The sequence below is a fragment of the Atractosteus spatula genome, unplaced genomic scaffold, assembly GCF_055471065.1.
Source record: "Atractosteus spatula isolate fAtrSpa1 unplaced genomic scaffold, fAtrSpa1.hap1 Scaffold_65, whole genome shotgun sequence".
Classification (NCBI taxonomy): domain Eukaryota; kingdom Metazoa; phylum Chordata; class Actinopteri; order Semionotiformes; family Lepisosteidae; genus Atractosteus; species Atractosteus spatula.
Window position 1 is genome coordinate 12,441 of NW_028296896.1, and position 15,386 is coordinate 27,826.

Sequence of the window (15,386 nt, forward strand, 5' to 3'; positions counted from 1 at the left end):
CTCGACTCTCTCGGCAAGCAGGCCGGCCCCCTTTTCGGCTCCCGTGCGTTTTCCCTCCAAAAAACTTAGTTTTTTCCTCCTTTTTCCAGGGAGGCAGGCGTGGCTTGTGTGTGTGTGTGTGTGTGTGTGTGTGTGTGTGTGTGTGTGTGTCCCCGTCCTTGCAGGCGGGCCCCTTTCGACAGCCGGCCGTTTTCCCTCCAAAAAACTTAGTATATACACCTTTTCTTTCTTTTTTTCGGCAGGCAGGCAGGTGTGTGTGTGTCCCCGTCCCTCCCGAGAGAGCGCTGCCCCTTGCCTCTGCCCGCAGGTGCCGACGGTCCGCTTTCGCTTGCAGCTCACTCGGCACGGCTGCTGCTGGTGGGAGGGGCCTAAGCTAAGGAGGCCGGCCGGCTGGCGCCCCCCGCGGCTGCGGTCGTTGTCGGGCCGTTGACAGGAGATCAAAGAGCAGGGCCCCCGCCCGGGACTGGCGGGCAGGCAGGCGAGCAAGCAGGCAGGCAAGAGAGGGGGAGAGCGGAGTCCGGGCGGCCGGCAGCCGCGTGCGGACCGGGCTCCAGAGGCGTCGGCCTGCGCCGCTGCGCGCCAGCCGGACGCCCGCGCGCCCGCCCAAGGCCGGCGTCGGGCATCGCTTCTCGGCCTTTTGGCGAAGATCAGAGGTCGAGGGAGAGACGAACGAGGACAACACTACAGGACTGCGCCTTTGGATTGTTTTTTGGATTTGAACCCGGATTGCCTTTTGGACAACGTTTTCTTGGATTTTGGACGTCGGTACCTTGGTTTTGGTTGTTTTGGGCTGCTTGCAGCCGAAAGGCTGCTCTCCACGATGGCTGCGGATCCCGGGGAACCGAGGAGGGCCGGGAAGGAGCCGAGCGTGAGATGGACCATCCGTCTCAACTGGAGGGAGGATACGGAGATGCCTGGGAGAGAGGAAATAGAAGACGAGATTTTGTTTGACCTGTTGGGGGTAAGCGTTGCAGAGCTGAAATGTGTGCAGGGGAACCGGGCACAGAAGTTCATGGACGTCACCTTTGCGAATGTTGGCAGTTACAGACAGGCGGTGAAGAAGTGTCAGCAAGCCATCGAGGACGGGAAGATGCGTGAGTACGAGTGCGGTGGCCTGAAGGGAGATAACAAACGGTGGGTGGTGGTGCATATGTTTGAGCCCTTTATTACTGACACCGATGTTACAGCTTTTCTTCGTCGGTACGTTGAGGTGCGGAGTGGGCCCTATGTTATTCAGGACACCCGGAAGGTCTGGACCGGCAAAAGGCGTTATGAGGTCGAACTGCGTCAGGATATGCGATCTAGAGATGGTTTCTCCCACCCACCAGGCACCTTCGCCATCGGCTCAGGTAGGGGGTACCTGTATTATTATGACCAGCCGGATTTCTGTCGAAGGTGTCGGGGTTTTGGACACAGAGAGGGGACGTGCCAGGCAACGGAGTGTGGGCGGTGCCAGTCCCGGGCCCACACAACACGGAACTGCGACATTAAGGAGTGCTCCCTGTGCGGCAACACTGGGCACCTATACCGGCAGTGCGTGAAGAGAACTGCGGAGTTCAACAGGGTGGTGTACGAGGGCGGAAGGCTGGCAGGAGAGGACAGTGAGGGTGATGACGGGCCGGAGAGCAGCAGTGCCCCCGGTGGAGGAAAGAAGGGAAAGGGAGGACAGCAAAAACCGGTGGAAGAAGAGCGGCAGGGGGAGGACGAACAGCCGGGAACGTCACGGGAGGTTGAGGACGACGAGGGAACCTGGGCATCTGTGGTGAAGGCGGGGCGCCGCGCAAGGGCGAGGGGAGCGCCGGCTCCTCCGCCACCAGCAGTGGAGGAGAAGGTGGTGCCCCTACAGGGCAAGAGGGCGAAGAAAATGAAGAAGAGAGTGGGAGAGAAACAGCAGCGGCAGGAGACTCAGGAGAAGAAGAAGAAGACAGTCGAGGGGGAAGACGTGGAGGAAGATCAAGCCGAGGTAGCCGACCCTGAGAGGATGGAGGAGGAGGCAGGGTACCTGACTACCTCGAGCGACTCGGAGTCCGACACGGACGGAGAATCCCTCCCTGCTGGACAGGGATCCGGGCCAGGACCAACACCAATGGGCACATTTTCGGTGGTGAAGGACATGACGGAGGAAGGCAGCCCGCTGTTTACCTGCCAGCCGGGCACGCCCACCCCCGAACAAGGACTCCAAGACAGCCCCTGTGAAGTCGGATATATGTCCACCGACGACTCTTCAGGGAGTATAGCAGGGACAGCAGGCTCCCCCGAGCAAAGCCCCGGGGAGGAGATGGAGAGTGACGCTAACCCGCACGACCCGCCATGACCCTCGCGGCGGCAACGGTCAACGTGAGGGGTTTGAGGAAGCAGGACAAGAGAGTGGCAGTTTTTCGATACCTGTCTCAGAGGCACCTGGACGTGGTCTTCCTGCAGGAAGTCCACCTTAAGGACCTCAACGACGTGAGGACCTTTCAGAGGGAGTGGAGGAAGGGTCCTTCGTGGTGGAGCGTCGGAGGGGTGAACTCCACCGGCGTCGGCATCTTGTGTGGCTCGCCAGGTTTCGTCGTCCAGTCGGTCAGCTCGGCAGTCCCCGGACGTCTGCTGGTGGTGGACGGGATCTGGAGGAAAACAAGGATCAGGTTAATCAGCGCGTACGCCCCAGCAGACAGACGACAGCAGGGTGCTTTCTTGAAAGACCTGGAGCCCCTGCTGTATACCAACAGGGAGCTGATCGTGGGCGGCGATTTCAACATCGACCTGGGAGACGCACGCGGCCAGGGAGTTCATCTCTTGAGGTCCTTGATCGAAGACTTCGGCCTTAAAGACGGGTTTCGAAACGTCGCACACCACACGTGGGATAACGGGAGAGGGATCTTCCGGCGTTTGGACTACATCCTCTCTACTGTAAAGTGGAAAGTCCTGAGCAGGCAAGTGACCCCCACCTGGTTCTCGGACCATCGGCTGCTGTCGGTCTCTTTCGGTGTTGAGGACCCCGGCTTCCAGGCTGGGTACTGGAAGCTGAACAGACAAGTTCTGCAGGAGGCGAGATATCGGAAGAAGATCGAGTCAGTGTTGAGGGATTTTGAGAAGAGGAGGGAGCTCTTTAGCTCCTCGGTGCACTGGTGGGAATCGTGCAAGGAGACTCTCGCGACGGTCACCAAGCGTTACTGCTGGATCCGGCGGAGTCTGGAGGAACGCCAGTGTGCCCACCTTCAAGAAGAACTCGAGGCGCTGTACGAGCAGCTGAACCAGGGGGGCGCTTTTGACAGCGAAAAGATTGCTAGCGTCAGGAGCCGGCTCAGAGACCAGTGGCTGCAGAGAGCGAAGGACTTTCTTTTCAGACTGCGAGGAGTGTGGAGAGAAGGGGAAGAACGATGCTCGCCCCAGTTCTTCGGCGCTGTGAGGAGACGGCAGGAGCGGTGTCTCTTCGAGAGCATCCAGCGCGAAGACGGGACTGCAGCCACGGACATACCCGGGATGGTAGAGTGCGCCACAGGTTTCTACACGTCTCTGTTTCAGGAGAAGGAGATCGACTCCAGCATCAGGGAGAAGCTCCTGGAAGGTGTGGAGAGGGTGGTGGACGACACCTCCACTCTGGTCGGACCAGTGTCAGGGGCAGAACTGAAAAAAAGCAATGCTTGGATTGAAGAAGGGCACTGTCCCTGGCATTGATGGACTACCGACAGAGTTCTACGCCACCTTCTGGAGTCATCTGGAGCCCTTCTTGGTGCAGATCTTCAATGAGGCTCTGAACAGTGAAGATCTGGGCCTCTCCATGAGGACCGGGGTCATCTCGCTGATCCATAAAGGCGGAGACAAGGCGGACCTGAGCAATTGGAGGCCGATCCAGCTCCTGTGCACGGACTATAAGATCTTGGCCAGGGTGCTGGGCGGCCGTCTGAGGTCGGTGATGCCGGAGCTGGTCGGGGCGGATCAGACATGTGGCGTGGCAGGCCGGAAGATCAGCTGGAACCTGCAGCTGATCCGGGACACCATCGCCTGGGTTGAAGATAGAGGCCTGCCGCTCATGCTGGTGAGCCTGGACCAGGCAAAGGCGTTCGACCGGGTCCACCATGGAATCCTGTGGGCGCTCCTGCGGAGGAAGGGTCTGCCTGACGGGTTTGTCAGGTGGATCAAGGCGCTATACATCGGCGCGAAATCCCGGGTATGTGTGAACGGAGCAGTAGGGAGGAGTATCCCAGTAAGATGTGGTGTGCGACAGGGCTGTCCGCTGTCACCCCTGCTATACGTCACTTACCTCGAACTCCTGCTTGACCAGCTGCGGAAGGACCCCATGGTTAAAGGAATACAGGTGCCAGGTGGAGGTGGGCAGGAGGCCAAGATTGCCGCCTACGCGGACGACATCACCCTCTTCCTGAGCTCCGAAAGAAGCTTGGGGAGAGTACTAGAGATCGTGGAGATGTACTCCAAAGGCACCGGCGCCCAACTGAACCGCGCCAAGAGCCTGGTGAAACTGTTTGGAGCCTGGTCTAATGAACCGCGGATCGTCGGGGGACTGACAAGGACGACGGACCCGGTGAAAGTCTTGGGGGTCCTTTTTCACACCACGGACCCCTCGGGCTTGAACTGGGAGGCCAGGTTCCGAAAGGTCAACCAGAAGCTGGGCCTTTGGCAGCGACGACACCTAACATGGATCGGGAAGGCGCTGGTGTTGAAGGTGGAAATCCTGCCCCTGCTGCTCCACCTGGCAGTAGTATACCCCCTACCTGCGAGGAAAAGGAAGGAACTCGCACGAGCCGTCTTCATTTTCGTGTGGGGGCACTCGTACGAACGCATCCGAAGGAAGGACATGTGCAGGCCCGTCGAAGATGGGGGCAGGGGGATCTTGGACCTCCCAACAAAGCTGGACTGCGCCTTTGTGGCAAGCCTGTGCGTGGTCTTGCACAGCAACCCGCCTCATCTGTGCAGCCGTTTCGTGAGCCTCTGGCTCTCAGCTCACATGCGACACCTGACCGTCTGGAGCAACACGACTCCAAAGGCCGAGCGACTCCCACTGCACTACCGCCACGCAGTGCAGTGGCTGCGGGCACACCCGGCGGTGAGGGACGGTACAACTGCGCTGAGCCACAGAGACCTGTATAGTACCGTCATGGAGGAGGACAGGCCAGCGATCCTGGGTGTGCCCAGGGACACCTGGCAGCAGGCCCAACCTAAGGGCCTGGATAACAAGCTAAAGGACTTGAACTGGCTCGGTATATGGGGTCGGATGACGGTCAGGGCGGTCATGCATTCGCATGGCCTGTCCAGACAGAGCCAGTGCCCGAGACAAGGCTGCGCAGCAGAAGAAACAGTACATCATGTCTTCTGGGAGTGTGGGTTTGCACAGAAGGTGTGGAGGTCCAGCCAACACCTTTTCAAGCAGGTGGGTTTGGAATTCCCCTTGTCCCTAGCATTGGTGATGAAAGGAGTGCCCGGTTCCAGAAGATGGAATGTACGCTTTCTCCTCTGGTTACTGATCAGCCTAATCAAGCTCTGCGTGTGGGAGGCGCGGACGGAACTGGTCAGGCACAACATTGAGACACCAGTCCCAGGCATCCTCCAGAAAGTGAGAAGAGACGTGGTAAGACGGATCCAATGGGACGTCAAGCGCTGGGGATTCGCAGCGGCTAAGGAGCGCTGGAAGGACTTGATCACGTGGTGTTAAAGGTGGTGGGTAGTTTAAAGATTTAAGCACTTTTTTGTACTGTTTTCTAATAAAAACATAAAAAAAAAAAAAATCTGTTCTTATCAGTTTAATATCTGATACGTCCCCCATCGGGGGACCACATATTAAACGGATTTTTGGAACAGGGAGCTGGATCAGGAGCTTGCTCCGTCCTCTCCACGCATCGGCCCGGTATTGCAGCGCCTCCGGGAACGGTGCACTACCTTCTCTCAGCGGTGAAAAGACAGACGTAGCTAGCAAGCAAGCGAGGTGGACCGGAGCTCCTTCCTCTCCGGTCTCGTCTCTCGTCCATCTGTGCGTCTCTGTGTCTCTCTCTCTCCCCCTCCCCGTTCCCGTGCTCCCTCCGTGCACTTTCCCGCGCCTCGACTCTCTCGGCAAGCAGGCCGGCCCCCTTTTCGGCTCCCGTGCGTTTTCCCTCCAAAAAACTTAGTTTTTTCCTCCTTTTTCCAGGGAGGCAGGCGTGGCTGTGTGTGTGTGTGTGTGTGTGTGTGTGTGTGTGTGTGTGTGTGTGTGTGTGTGTGTGTCCCCGTCCTTGCAGGCGGGCCCCTTTCGACAGCCGGCCGTTTTCCCTCCAAAAAACTTAGTATATACACCTTTTCTTTCTTTTTTTCGGCAGGCAGGCAGGTGTGTGTGTGTCCCCGTCCCTCCCGAGAGAGCGCTGCCCCTTGCCTCTGCCCGCAGGTGCCGACGGTCCGCTTTCGCTTGCAGCTCACTCGGCACGGCTGCTGCTGGTGGGAGGGGCCTAAGCTAAGGAGGCCGGCCGGCTGGCGCCCCCCGCGGCTGCGGTCGTTGTCGGGCCGTTGACAGGAGATCAAAGAGCAGGGCCCCCGCCCGGGACTGGCGGGCAGGCAGGCGAGCAAGCAGGCAGGCAAGAGAGGGGGAGAGCGGAGTCCGGGCGGCCGGCAGCCGCGTGCGGACCGGGCTCCAGAGGCGTCGGCCTGCGCCGCTGCGCGCCAGCCGGACGCCCGCGCGCCCGCCCAAGGCCGGCGTCGGGCATCGCTTCTCGGCCTTTTGGCTAAGATCAAGTGTAGTATCTGTTCTTATCAGTTTAATATCTGATACGTCCCCCATCGGGGGACCACATATTAAACGGATTTTTGGAACAGGGAGCTGGATCAGGAGCTTGCTCCGTCCTCTCCACGCATCGGCCCGGTATTGCAGCGCCTCCGGGAACGGTGCACTACCTTCTCTCAGCGGTGAAAAGACAGACGTAGCTAGCAAGCAAGCGAGGTGGACCGGAGCTCCTTCCTCTCCGGTCTCGTCTCTCGTCCATCTGTGCGTCTCTGTGTCTCTCTCTCTCCCCCTCCCCGTTCCCGTGCTCCCTCCGTGCACTTTCCCGCGCCTCGACTCTCTCGGCAAGCAGGCCGGCCCCCTTTTCGGCTCCCGTGCGTTTTCCCTCCAAAAAACTTAGTTTTTTCCTCCTTTTTCCAGGGAGGCAGGCGTGGCTTGTGTGTGTGTGTGTGTGTGTGTGTGTGTGTGTGTGTGTGTGTGTGTCCCCGTCCTTGCAGGCGGGCCCCTTTCGACAGCCGGCCGTTTTCCCTCCAAAAAACTTAGTATATACACCTTTTCTTTCTTTTTTTCGGCAGGCAGGCAGGTGTGTGTGTGTCCCCGTCCCTCCCGAGAGAGCGCTGCCCCTTGCCTCTGCCCGCAGGTGCCGACGGTCCGCTTTCGCTTGCAGCTCACTCGGCACGGCTGCTGCTGGTGGGAGGGGCCTAAGCTAAGGAGGCCGGCCGGCTGGCGCCCCCCGCGGCTGCGGTCGTTGTCGGGCCGTTGACAGGAGATCAAAGAGCAGGGCCCCCGCCCGGGACTGGCGGGCAGGCAGGCGAGCAAGCAGGCAGGCAAGAGAGGGGGAGAGCGGAGTCCGGGCGGCCGGCAGCCGCGTGCGGACCGGGCTCCAGAGGCGTCGGCCTGCGCCGCTGCGCGCCAGCCGGACGCCCGCGCGCCCGCCCAAGGCCGGCGTCGGGCATCGCTTCTCGGCCTTTTGGCTAAGATCAAGTGTAGTATCTGTTCTTATCAGTTTAATATCTGATACGTCCCCCATCGGGGGACCACATATTAAACGGATTTTTGGAACAGGGAGCTGGATCAGGAGCTTGCTCCGTCCTCTCCACGCATCGGCCCGGTATTGCAGCGCCTCCGGGAACGGTGCACTACCTTCTCTCAGCGGTGAAAAGACAGACGTAGCTAGCAAGCAAGCGAGGTGGACCGGAGCTCCTTCCTCTCCGGTCTCGTCTCTCGTCCATCTGTGCGTCTCTGTGTCTCTCTCTCTCCCCCTCCCCGTTCCCGTGCTCCCTCCGTGCACTTTCCCGCGCCTCGACTCTCTCGGCAAGCAGGCCGGCCCCCTTTTCGGCTCCCGTGCGTTTTCCCTCCAAAAAACTTAGTTTTTTCCTCCTTTTTCCAGGGAGGCAGGCGTGGCTGTGTGTGTGTGTGTGTGTGTGTGTGTGTGTGTGTGTGTGTGTGTGTGTGTGTCCCCGTCCTTGCAGGCGGGCCCCTTTCGACAGCCGGCCGTTTTCCCTCCAAAAAACTTAGTATATACACCTTTTCTTTCTTTTTTTCGGCAGGCAGGCAGGTGTGTGTGTGTCCCCGTCCCTCCCGAGAGAGCGCTGCCCCTTGCCTCTGCCCGCAGGTGCCGACGGTCCGCTTTCGCTTGCAGCTCACTCGGCACGGCTGCTGCTGGTGGGAGGGGCCTAAGCTAAGGAGGCCGGCCGGCTGGCGCCCCCCGCGGCTGCGGTCGTTGTCGGGCCGTTGACAGGAGATCAAAGAGCAGGGCCCCCGCCCGGGACTGGCGGGCAGGCAGGCGAGCAAGCAGGCAGGCAAGAGAGGGGGAGAGCGGAGTCCGGGCGGCCGGCAGCCGCGTGCGGACCGGGCTCCAGAGGCGTCGGCCTGCGCCGCTGCGCGCCAGCCGGACGCCCGCGCGCCCGCCCAAGGCCGGCGTCGGGCATCGCTTCTCGGCCTTTTGGCTAAGATCAAGTGTAGTATCTGTTCTTATCAGTTTAATATCTGATACGTCCCCCATCGGGGGACCACATATTAAACGGATTTTTGGAACAGGGAGCTGGATCAGGAGCTTGCTCCGTCCTCTCCACGCATCGGCCCGGTATTGCAGCGCCTCCGGGAACGGTGCACTACCTTCTCTCAGCGGTGAAAAGACAGACGTAGCTAGCAAGCAAGCGAGGTGGACCGGAGCTCCTTCCTCTCCGGTCTCGTCTCTCGTCCATCTGTGCGTCTCTGTGTCTCTCTCTCTCCCCCTCCCCGTTCCCGTGCTCCCTCCGTGCACTTTCCCGCGCCTCGACTCTCTCGGCAAGCAGGCCGGCCCCCTTTTCGGCTCCCGTGCGTTTTCCCTCCAAAAAACTTAGTTTTTTCCTCCTTTTTCCAGGGAGGCAGGCGTGGCTTGTGTGTGTGTGTGTGTGTGTGTGTGTGTGTGTGTGTGTGTGTGTGTGTGTGTGTGTGTCCCCGTCCTTGCAGGCGGGCCCCTTTCGACAGCCGGCCGTTTTCCCTCCAAAAAACTTAGTATATACACCTTTTCTTTCTTTTTTTCGGCAGGCAGGCAGGTGTGTGTGTGTCCCCGTCCCTCCCGAGAGAGCGCTGCCCCTTGCCTCTGCCCGCAGGTGCCGACGGTCCGCTTTCGCTTGCAGCTCACTCGGCACGGCTGCTGCTGGTGGGAGGGGCCTAAGCTAAGGAGGCCGGCCGGCTGGCGCCCCCCGCGGCTGCGGTCGTTGTCGGGCCGTTGACAGGAGATCAAAGAGCAGGGCCCCCGCCCGGGACTGGCGGGCAGGCAGGCGAGCAAGCAGGCAGGCAAGAGAGGGGGAGAGCGGAGTCCGGGCGGCCGGCAGCCGCGTGCGGACCGGGCTCCAGAGGCGTCGGCCTGCGCCGCTGCGCGCCAGCCGGACGCCCGCGCGCCCGCCCAAGGCCGGCGTCGGGCATCGCTTCTCGGCCTTTTGGCTAAGATCAAGTGTAGTATCTGTTCTTATCAGTTTAATATCTGATACGTCCCCCATCGGGGGACCACATATTAAACGGATTTTTGGAACAGGGAGCTGGATCAGGAGCTTGCTCCGTCCTCTCCACGCATCGGCCCGGTATTGCAGCGCCTCCGGGAACGGTGCACTACCTTCTCTCAGCGGTGAAAAGACAGACGTAGCTAGCAAGCAAGCGAGGTGGACCGGAGCTCCTTCCTCTCCGGTCTCGTCTCTCGTCCATCTGTGCGTCTCTGTGTCTCTCTCTCTCCCCCTCCCCGTTCCCGTGCTCCCTCCGTGCACTTTCCCGCGCCTCGACTCTCTCGGCAAGCAGGCCGGCCCCCTTTTCGGCTCCCGTGCGTTTTCCCTCCAAAAAACTTAGTTTTTTCCTCCTTTTTCCAGGGAGGCAGGCGTGGCTTGTGTGTGTGTGTGTGTGTGTGTGTGTGTGTGTGTGTGTGTGTGTGTGTGTGTCCCCGTCCTTGCAGGCGGGCCCCTTTCGACAGCCGGCCGTTTTCCCTCCAAAAAACTTAGTATATACACCTTTTCTTTCTTTTTTTCGGCAGGCAGGCAGGTGTGTGTGTGTCCCCGTCCCTCCCGAGAGAGCGCTGCCCCTTGCCTCTGCCCGCAGGTGCCGACGGTCCGCTTTCGCTTGCAGCTCACTCGGCACGGCTGCTGCTGGTGGGAGGGGCCTAAGCTAAGGAGGCCGGCCGGCTGGCGCCCCCCGCGGCTGCGGTCGTTGTCGGGCCGTTGACAGGAGATCAAAGAGCAGGGCCCCCGCCCGGGACTGGCGGGCAGGCAGGCGAGCAAGCAGGCAGGCAAGAGAGGGGGAGAGCGGAGTCCGGGCGGCCGGCAGCCGCGTGCGGACCGGGCTCCAGAGGCGTCGGCCTGCGCCGCTGCGCGCCAGCCGGACGCCCGCGCGCCCGCCCAAGGCCGGCGTCGGGCATCGCTTCTCGGCCTTTTGGCTAAGATCAAGTGTAGTATCTGTTCTTATCAGTTTAATATCTGATACGTCCCCCATCGGGGGACCACATATTAAACGGATTTTTGGAACAGGGAGCTGGATCAGGAGCTTGCTCCGTCCTCTCCACGCATCGGCCCGGTATTGCAGCGCCTCCGGGAACGGTGCACTACCTTCTCTCAGCGGTGAAAAGACAGACGTAGCTAGCAAGCAAGCGAGGTGGACCGGAGCTCCTTCCTCTCCGGTCTCGTCTCTCGTCCATCTGTGCGTCTCTGTGTCTCTCTCTCTCCCCCTCCCCGTTCCCGTGCTCCCTCCGTGCACTTTCCCGCGCCTCGACTCTCTCGGCAAGCAGGCCGGCCCCCTTTTCGGCTCCCGTGCGTTTTCCCTCCAAAAAACTTAGTTTTTTCCTCCTTTTTCCAGGGAGGCAGGCGTGGCTTGTGTGTGTGTGTGTGTGTGTGTGTGTGTGTGTGTGTGTGTGTGTGTGTGTGTGTCCCCGTCCTTGCAGGCGGGCCCCTTTCGACAGCCGGCCGTTTTCCCTCCAAAAAACTTAGTATATACACCTTTTCTTTCTTTTTTTCGGCAGGCAGGCAGGTGTGTGTGTGTCCCCGTCCCTCCCGAGAGAGCGCTGCCCCTTGCCTCTGCCCGCAGGTGCCGACGGTCCGCTTTCGCTTGCAGCTCACTCGGCACGGCTGCTGCTGGTGGGAGGGGCCTAAGCTAAGGAGGCCGGCCGGCTGGCGCCCCCCGCGGCTGCGGTCGTTGTCGGGCCGTTGACAGGAGATCAAAGAGCAGGGCCCCCGCCCGGGACTGGCGGGCAGGCAGGCGAGCAAGCAGGCAGGCAAGAGAGGGGGAGAGCGGAGTCCGGGCGGCCGGCAGCCGCGTGCGGACCGGGCTCCAGAGGCGTCGGCCTGCGCCGCTGCGCGCCAGCCGGACGCCCGCGCGCCCGCCCAAGGCCGGCGTCGGGCATCGCTTCTCGGCCTTTTGGCTAAGATCAAGTGTAGTATCTGTTCTTATCAGTTTAATATCTGATACGTCCCCCATCGGGGGACCACATATTAAACGGATTTTTGGAACAGGGAGCTGGATCAGGAGCTTGCTCCGTCCTCTCCACGCATCGGCCCGGTATTGCAGCGCCTCCGGGAACGGTGCACTACCTTCTCTCAGCGGTGAAAAGACAGACGTAGCTAGCAAGCAAGCGAGGTGGACCGGAGCTCCTTCCTCTCCGGTCTCGTCTCTCGTCCATCTGTGCGTCTCTGTGTCTCTCTCTCTCCCCCTCCCCGTTCCCGTGCTCCCTCCGTGCACTTTCCCGCGCCTCGACTCTCTCGGCAAGCAGGCCGGCCCCCTTTTCGGCTCCCGTGCGTTTTCCCTCCAAAAAACTTAGTTTTTTCCTCCTTTTTCCAGGGAGGCAGGCGTGGCTTGTGTGTGTGTGTGTGTGTGTGTGTGTGTGTGTGTGTGTGTGTGTCCCCGTCCTTGCAGGCGGGCCCCTTTCGACAGCCGGCCGTTTTCCCTCCAAAAAACTTAGTATATACACCTTTTCTTTCTTTTTTTCGGCAGGCAGGCAGGTGTGTGTGTGTCCCCGTCCCTCCCGAGAGAGCGCTGCCCCTTGCCTCTGCCCGCAGGTGCCGACGGTCCGCTTTCGCTTGCAGCTCACTCGGCACGGCTGCTGCTGGTGGGAGGGGCCTAAGCTAAGGAGGCCGGCCGGCTGGCGCCCCCCGCGGCTGCGGTCGTTGTCGGGCCGTTGACAGGAGATCAAAGAGCAGGGCCCCCGCCCGGGACTGGCGGGCAGGCAGGCGAGCAAGCAGGCAGGCAAGAGAGGGGGAGAGCGGAGTCCGGGCGGCCGGCAGCCGCGTGCGGACCGGGCTCCAGAGGCGTCGGCCTGCGCCGCTGCGCGCCAGCCGGACGCCCGCGCGCCCGCCCAAGGCCGGCGTCGGGCATCGCTTCTCGGCCTTTTGGCTAAGATCAAGTGTAGTATCTGTTCTTATCAGTTTAATATCTGATACGTCCCCCATCGGGGGACCACATATTAAACGGATTTTTGGAACAGGGAGCTGGATCAGGAGCTTGCTCCGTCCTCTCCACGCATCGGCCCGGTATTGCAGCGCCTCCGGGAACGGTGCACTACCTTCTCTCAGCGGTGAAAAGACAGACGTAGCTAGCAAGCAAGCGAGGTGGACCGGAGCTCCTTCCTCTCCGGTCTCGTCTCTCGTCCATCTGTGCGTCTCTGTGTCTCTCTCTCTCCCCCTCCCCGTTCCCGTGCTCCCTCCGTGCACTTTCCCGCGCCTCGACTCTCTCGGCAAGCAGGCCGGCCCCCTTTTCGGCTCCCGTGCGTTTTCCCTCCAAAAAACTTAGTTTTTTCCTCCTTTTTCCAGGGAGGCAGGCGTGGCTTGTGTGTGTGTGTGTGTGTGTGTGTGTGTGTGTGTGTGTGTGTGTGTGTGTGTGTGTCCCCGTCCTTGCAGGCGGGCCCCTTTCGACAGCCGGCCGTTTTCCCTCCAAAAAACTTAGTATATACACCTTTTCTTTCTTTTTTTCGGCAGGCAGGCAGGTGTGTGTGTGTCCCCGTCCCTCCCGAGAGAGCGCTGCCCCTTGCCTCTGCCCGCAGGTGCCGACGGTCCGCTTTCGCTTGCAGCTCACTCGGCACGGCTGCTGCTGGTGGGAGGGGCCTAAGCTAAGGAGGCCGGCCGGCTGGCGCCCCCCGCGGCTGCGGTCGTTGTCGGGCCGTTGACAGGAGATCAAAGAGCAGGGCCCCCGCCCGGGACTGGCGGGCAGGCAGGCGAGCAAGCAGGCAGGCAAGAGAGGGGGAGAGCGGAGTCCGGGCGGCCGGCAGCCGCGTGCGGACCGGGCTCCAGAGGCGTCGGCCTGCGCCGCTGCGCGCCAGCCGGACGCCCGCGCGCCCGCCCAAGGCCGGCGTCGGGCATCGCTTCTCGGCCTTTTGGCTAAGATCAAGTGTAGTATCTGTTCTTATCAGTTTAATATCTGATACGTCCCCCATCGGGGGACCACATATTAAACGGATTTTTGGAACAGGGAGCTGGATCAGGAGCTTGCTCCGTCCTCTCCACGCATCGGCCCGGTATTGCAGCGCCTCCGGGAACGGTGCACTACCTTCTCTCAGCGGTGAAAAGACAGACGTAGCTAGCAAGCAAGCGAGGTGGACCGGAGCTCCTTCCTCTCCGGTCTCGTCTCTCGTCCATCTGTGCGTCTCTGTGTCTCTCTCTCTCCCCCTCCCCGTTCCCGTGCTCCCTCCGTGCACTTTCCCGCGCCTCGACTCTCTCGGCAAGCAGGCCGGCCCCCTTTTCGGCTCCCGTGCGTTTTCCCTCCAAAAAACTTAGTTTTTTCCTCCTTTTTCCAGGGAGGCAGGCGTGGCTTGTGTGTGTGTGTGTGTGTGTGTGTGTGTGTGTGTGTGTGTGTGTGTCCCCGTCCTTGCAGGCGGGCCCCTTTCGACAGCCGGCCGTTTTCCCTCCAAAAAACTTAGTATATACACCTTTTCTTTCTTTTTTTCGGCAGGCAGGCAGGTGTGTGTGTGTCCCCGTCCCTCCCGAGAGAGCGCTGCCCCTTGCCTCTGCCCGCAGGTGCCGACGGTCCGCTTTCGCTTGCAGCTCACTCGGCACGGCTGCTGCTGGTGGGAGGGGCCTAAGCTAAGGAGGCCGGCCGGCTGGCGCCCCCCGCGGCTGCGGTCGTTGTCGGGCCGTTGACAGGAGATCAAAGAGCAGGGCCCCCGCCCGGGACTGGCGGGCAGGCAGGCGAGCAAGCAGGCAGGCAAGAGAGGGGGAGAGCGGAGTCCGGGCGGCCGGCAGCCGCGTGCGGACCGGGCTCCAGAGGCGTCGGCCTGCGCCGCTGCGCGCCAGCCGGACGCCCGCGCGCCCGCCCAAGGCCGGCGTCGGGCATCGCTTCTCGGCCTTTTGGCTAAGATCAAGTGTAGTATCTGTTCTTATCAGTTTAATATCTGATACGTCCCCCATCGGGGGACCACATATTAAACGGATTTTTGGAACAGGGAGCTGGATCAGGAGCTTGCTCCGTCCTCTCCACGCATCGGCCCGGTATTGCAGCGCCTCCGGGAACGGTGCACTACCTTCTCTCAGCGGTGAAAAGACAGACGTAGCTAGCAAGCAAGCGAGGTGGACCGGAGCTCCTTCCTCTCCGGTCTCGTCTCTCGTCCATCTGTGCGTCTCTGTGTCTCTCTCTCTCCCCCTCCCCGTTCCCGTGCTCCCTCCGTGCACTTTCCCGCGCCTCGACTCTCTCGGCAAGCAGGCCGGCCCCCTTTTCGGCTCCCGTGCGTTTTCCCTCCAAAAAACTTAGTTTTTTCCTCCTTTTTCCAGGGAGGCAGGCGTGGCTTGTGTGTGTGTGTGTGTGTGTGTGTGTGTGTGTGTGTGTGTGTGTGTCCCCGTCCTTGCAGGCGGGCCCCTTTCGACAGCCGGCCGTTTTCCCTCCAAAAAACTTAGTATATACACCTTTTCTTTCTTTTTTTCGGCAGGCAGGCAGGTGTGTGTGTGTCCCCGTCCCTCCCGAGAGAGCGCTGCCCCTTGCCTCTGCCCGCAGGTGCCGACGGTCCGCTTTCGCTTGCAGCTCACTCGGCACGGCTGCTGCTGGTGGGAGGGGCCTAAGCTAAGGAGGCCGGCCGGCTGGCGCCCCCCGCGGCTGCGGTCGTTGTCGGGCCGTTGACAGGAGATCAAAGAGCAGGGCCCCCGCCCGGGACTGGCGGGCAGGCAGGCGAGCAAGCAGGCAGGCAAGAGAGGGGGAGAGCGGAGTCCGGGCGGCCGGCAGCCGCGTGCGGACCGGGCTCCAGAGGCGTCGGCCTGCG

General features: G+C 61.4%; 9 non-coding genes and 1 pseudogene across 9 annotated transcripts; all 10 read left to right on the top strand.

Moving 5' to 3' along the window:
- The first annotated feature begins 5,678 nt into the window (after window positions 1–5,678).
- Window positions 5,679–5,879, top strand: LOC148805834 (U2 spliceosomal RNA; annotated as a pseudogene).
- A 790-nt stretch (window positions 5,880–6,669) lies between these two features.
- LOC148805835 (U2 spliceosomal RNA) lies at window positions 6,670–6,860 on the top strand. Its single transcript, XR_016089962.1, has one exon. It is a non-coding gene; the product is annotated as a U2 spliceosomal RNA (small nuclear RNA).
- A 779-nt stretch (window positions 6,861–7,639) lies between these two features.
- Window positions 7,640–7,830, top strand: LOC148805836 (U2 spliceosomal RNA). Its single transcript, XR_016089857.1, has one exon. It is a non-coding gene; the product is annotated as a U2 spliceosomal RNA (small nuclear RNA).
- A 784-nt stretch (window positions 7,831–8,614) lies between these two features.
- LOC148805837 (U2 spliceosomal RNA) lies at window positions 8,615–8,805 on the top strand. The gene has a single exon (XR_016089868.1). It is a non-coding gene; the product is annotated as a U2 spliceosomal RNA (small nuclear RNA).
- Window positions 8,806–9,596: 791 nt separating this feature from the next.
- LOC148805838 (U2 spliceosomal RNA) lies at window positions 9,597–9,787 on the top strand. The gene has a single exon (XR_016089879.1). It is a non-coding gene; the product is annotated as a U2 spliceosomal RNA (small nuclear RNA).
- A 785-nt stretch (window positions 9,788–10,572) lies between these two features.
- LOC148805839 (U2 spliceosomal RNA) lies at window positions 10,573–10,763 on the top strand. Its single transcript, XR_016089890.1, has one exon. It is a non-coding gene; the product is annotated as a U2 spliceosomal RNA (small nuclear RNA).
- Window positions 10,764–11,550: 787 nt separating this feature from the next.
- On the top strand, window positions 11,551–11,741 carry LOC148805840 (U2 spliceosomal RNA). Its single transcript, XR_016089901.1, has one exon. It is a non-coding gene; the product is annotated as a U2 spliceosomal RNA (small nuclear RNA).
- Window positions 11,742–12,518: 777 nt separating this feature from the next.
- LOC148805841 (U2 spliceosomal RNA) lies at window positions 12,519–12,709 on the top strand. The gene has a single exon (XR_016089912.1). It is a non-coding gene; the product is annotated as a U2 spliceosomal RNA (small nuclear RNA).
- Window positions 12,710–13,498: 789 nt separating this feature from the next.
- LOC148805842 (U2 spliceosomal RNA) lies at window positions 13,499–13,689 on the top strand. The gene has a single exon (XR_016089919.1). It is a non-coding gene; the product is annotated as a U2 spliceosomal RNA (small nuclear RNA).
- Window positions 13,690–14,468: 779 nt separating this feature from the next.
- Window positions 14,469–14,659, top strand: LOC148805843 (U2 spliceosomal RNA). The gene has a single exon (XR_016089926.1). It is a non-coding gene; the product is annotated as a U2 spliceosomal RNA (small nuclear RNA).
- Window positions 14,660–15,386: the final 727 nt, after the last annotated feature.